Below are 4,490 nucleotides of genomic sequence, written 5' to 3' on the forward strand. Positions count from 1 at the left end.
TTTCTGGAGTAATTTCTCCACTGATCTCCAGCACCATATTGGGCACCTACGACCTGAGGAGTTCACTTTCAGTGTCCTATATTTTTGCCTTTTCATACTGTTCATGGGGTTCTCCAGGCAAGAATACTGAAGTGGTTTGCCATTCCCTTCTCCAGTGGACTACATTTTGTCAGAACTCTCCACCATGTCCTGTCTGTCTTGGGAGAGTGAATACAGTTCAGAGAAGAGCTAATAGGGAGAATTTCAGTTCAGTTCAGTTCAGTTGCTCAGTCATGTCCGACTCTGCGAACCCATGGACGGCAGCATGCCAGGCCTTCCTATCTATCATCAACTGCCGGAGTTTACTCAAACTCATGTCCTTTGAGTTGGTAGTCAAATAGGGAGACTTTAGAGGGCTGCATAGGAAGTTTCCCCACCCATAGGAAGTGGGCGAGGTCTGGCGATGATGGTCATCATACCCACCACATTCCTTTGGCGGGATTTCAATCACATGGTCACATAACTTTTAGAGAAGTCGGAAACTGTGGTCTAACCCAGGTGGGAGAGAAGCTCAGTTTGGTAAACAACTAATCTCTGGCCAACAGCAATATAACTAACTTACTAAAGTTAAATAAGAAAGAGGGAGAAGACTTGACGGAACAGGAAAAGAATGAGACTTGGAGGTCTCTGTTTTGATATTTTAATCATAGTACTGATATTTTTTATGTCTCAACACATATTTTTTATTAGTTGGGTGATAATAGGCACTTTACTCAGTACCCTGAGGTTCAAAGGCCTATTGTGTGGATTAAGGAAATCTGTCTCAAGAGTTTTCAGGAGAATGATAGGAGCTCACAGATGTTTAGCTTCATGGACAATACTTGGCATGAAGTAGATGCTCACCGTCTACGTGTTAATTCCCTTCTCCTAATATCCCTTTCTTTTACAGCTTTCTCTTTAAAAGTTTTGAGAGAGACTTTTGCCATAGAGGTACACTTGTCAGCTAAATGTTAATATATTTCTCCCCTAGGAAGAAGGGTCTTCTCTTTTTCTGTATTGGCATGCTTTCAACTTTAATGTTATTGTTCAGTTGCTCAGTCATGTCCAACTGTTTGTGACCCCATGACTACAGCATGCCAGGCTCCCCTGTCCATCACCAACTCCCAGAGCTTGCTCAAACTCATGTCCATCGAGTCAGTGATGCCTCCAACCATCGCATCCTCTATCATCCCCTTCTCCTCCTGCCTTCAATCGTTCCCAGCATCCGGGTCTTTTCCAATGAGTCAGTTCTCCATATCAGATGGCCAAAGTATTGGCGGTTCAGCTTCAGCATCAGTCCTTCCAATGAATATTCAGGACTGATTTCCTTTAGGATGGACTACTTGGAGCTCCTTGCAGTCCAAGGGAGTCTCAAGAGTTTTCTCCAAAACCACAGTTAAAAAGCATCAATTTTTGATGTATTCCTTTCCCAATTTTGAACTCGTCTATTGTTCCATGTCCAGTTCTAACTGTTGCTTCTTGATCTGCATACAGATTACTCAAGAGGCATGTAAGGTGGTCTGGTATTCCCATCTCTTTAAGAATTTTCCACAGTTTCTTGTGATCCACACTACGTCAAAGGCTTTGGCGTAGTCAATAAAGCAGAAGTAGATGTTTTTCTGGAACTCTCTTGCTTTTTCTATGAGCCAGCAGATGTTGGCAGGTTGATCTCTGATTCCTCTGCCTTTTCTAAATCCAACTTGCACATTTGAAAGTTCTCGGTTCACGTACTATTGAAGCCTGGCTTGAAGGATTTTGAGCACTGCTTTGCTAGTGTTTGAGATAAGTACAATTGTGCAGTAGTTTGAAAATTCTGTGGCCTTGCCCTTCTTTGGGATTGGAATGAAAACTGACCTCTTCCAGTCCTGTGGCCACTGCTAAATTTTCCAAATTTGCTGGTTTATTGAGTACAGCACTTTAACAGCATCATCTTTTAGAACTTGAAATAGCTCAAATGGAATTTCATCACCTCTACTAGCTTTGTTCATAGTTTTGCTTCCTAAGGACCACTTGACTTCACATTCCAGGATGTCTGGCTCTAGGCGAGTGAATACACCATCATGGTTTTCTGGGTCATTAGTTCTTCTGTTTAAATTGTGCACTGATTCTAAGTATCATCTAAGTCATTGGGTGTGTTTACTTTTTAAAAAATTTACAAAGCAATCACATTTGACCTAGCTAGATTAAATTTTTAAAAAAATTAAAAAAAATAAATAAAAAATTTAAAAAATTAAAGTTTTCATAATAAAATTCTCTGCAGTAGCCTCAAATAGCCTTCTTTGTGGGTCAGAAAACCTTGTTATTAGCCATGTCTTTTGGGTCAGTGCTTTCTTTGCAGGTCTGTCCTTTGACATTTAGGTAGGACAGTGATGAGAATCACAGTCACATAAAGGAGTCAATTGTCCTTTAATTTTTCCTTCCACCTGAGGGAAGAATTCCTGAAGCCTTTTCACTTTTACAGGATTAAATCTTATATTCATTTTCACATTTTCTTATTCATCTGCTGCTGCTGCTGCTGCTGCTGCTGCTGCTGCTGCTGCTGCTAAGTCACTTCAGTCGTGTCCGACTCTGTGCGACCCCATAGACGGCAGCGCACCAGGCTCCCCTGTCCCTGGGATTCTCCAGGCAAGATCATTGGAGTGGGTTGCCATTTCCTTCTCCAACAACAGTTACCAAATACCTTCAGTCTATTGAGAAGTACCTACTGTAGCCTATAAGAATTTCAACCTAAATTAGATTAAAATGAATGAAATTTAGCAAATCTTTAACAATAGCCAACTAATATTTTCCCCTCAATGAGCTCAGGAAAGTCTCATTTTATAGTGAATAATGAAAGCCTATGGATAATGGGTGGGACATCCATCACAACATGAACACCAATAACTTATGCTTTTTTCCCATTGAGACATCTGGGGAGTTTGTTTTTCCCTAAGGCAGAGAAATCTCACAGGTAACAGTGGAAAATAGTCAGATGAAACTGCCCCAAGATTTGAGTCAGTTAAAAATTTCTATTGTACTGAGACACATAAAAATCTGTGTTAATGGTAATAACAAAAGCTGTCATTTATTTGCCATTTACTATGCACTAGACTGAGGTAGTGCTTCACAGCTGGTGAGGATGAGGTTTTACCTCCATGTTGGATGACTTCAGAAGTTCTTACTCCTATACCAGCCTGGCTCTGGAGACAGAGCATGACAAAAGACTGCTAGTCCTTAGGAATCAAAGGATTCCACAGCAGTGTTCTGTCCATTTCCTGTGAGACTATAGGAAATCAGTTTATCTCTCCAGGCTTTCTTCTCATTTCTAAAGTGAGGATTAAAAACACTTGGAAAAATTATAATTTTCCTGTCTATGTAGGTTATTATGCAAAGTACAGGTTCCTTTAGGGGCTCTAGAGAAACTGAATAGCTGAAAAGTCTTTACAAATGAATCATTTGACTCAGACATATTTCCTCTACTTTAATGAACTAGATTACATGTTAGTGAGGTTGTATGCCATTTGGAATCCATTAAATTTCTTTCCATGAATTATAGATTAATTAATCTAACCTAACGTTTACTGAGCACCTGCAGTAGGCAAAAACTCATCCTACTATTTGTTTCTCATTCTCATTTCTGTAACTCATCCTATATTTGTTTCTCATTCATAGGAGAAACAATATAAATAAACTGTAGTCTTGGTCTGCAGGAGATTCTTGATTGTAACTAAACAGTAATAATAATAGAAGTAGTAGTAGTAATGATAATACATGGACTGGCTTCCCCAACTGAAAGTCAAGAGATGTCTATACACGTGGTCAACAGTGCTATTAGGAATTTATTTCTCTCTATCTCTTAGCTCTGCTTTCCTCTGAGTTGGATGTTCTTATAGGTAAGATGGTATCTTGTAGCTCTTGACTCACAATCATCTTGTTTAACAACTACCTTCAAAACTCCAAGATAAAAGGAAATGTTCTTTCTGAAGATACCTGCACTAATCTTGAGTGTCATTCTCATCAGCCTATATTGGATCACATACCTACCCCTAAACTACTCCCTATAGTGTGTGTGGGGAGTTGCCATGCTCTCTTAGATGTGAACCAGGTACTCTTATATCCATTTTTTTGGCCAAAGAGTGACATCTGCAGCTACACTAGAAGAAATGTAGAGAAAAAGTTGTTCCTTAAAGGAACATGAAAAGAAGCAGGAAACTAGATGTTTACAATAGAGAGCACTTTGGTTTGACATAAAAAGAAACAATGAGGTGTATTCCAGGTGGAGAATCCAGCATGAGTGTGATGCCCAGATACTTGGTAAAACATTATTCCTGAGTGGATCTGTCCTGGTGTTTCTAGAAGAGGTTATTATTTGAATCTGTAGAGTGAGTAAAGAAGGTCACGGTCACCAAAGTGGGCAGGCACCATCAAATCCACTGAGATCCTAAATAGAACAAAAAGGTGGGGAAAGGGAGAATTTGCTGATATCTTCATCC

The sequence above is a fragment of the Ovis canadensis genome, chromosome 6 (assembly GCF_042477335.2).
Source record: "Ovis canadensis isolate MfBH-ARS-UI-01 breed Bighorn chromosome 6, ARS-UI_OviCan_v2, whole genome shotgun sequence".
Lineage (NCBI taxonomy): Eukaryota > Metazoa > Chordata > Mammalia > Artiodactyla > Bovidae > Ovis > Ovis canadensis.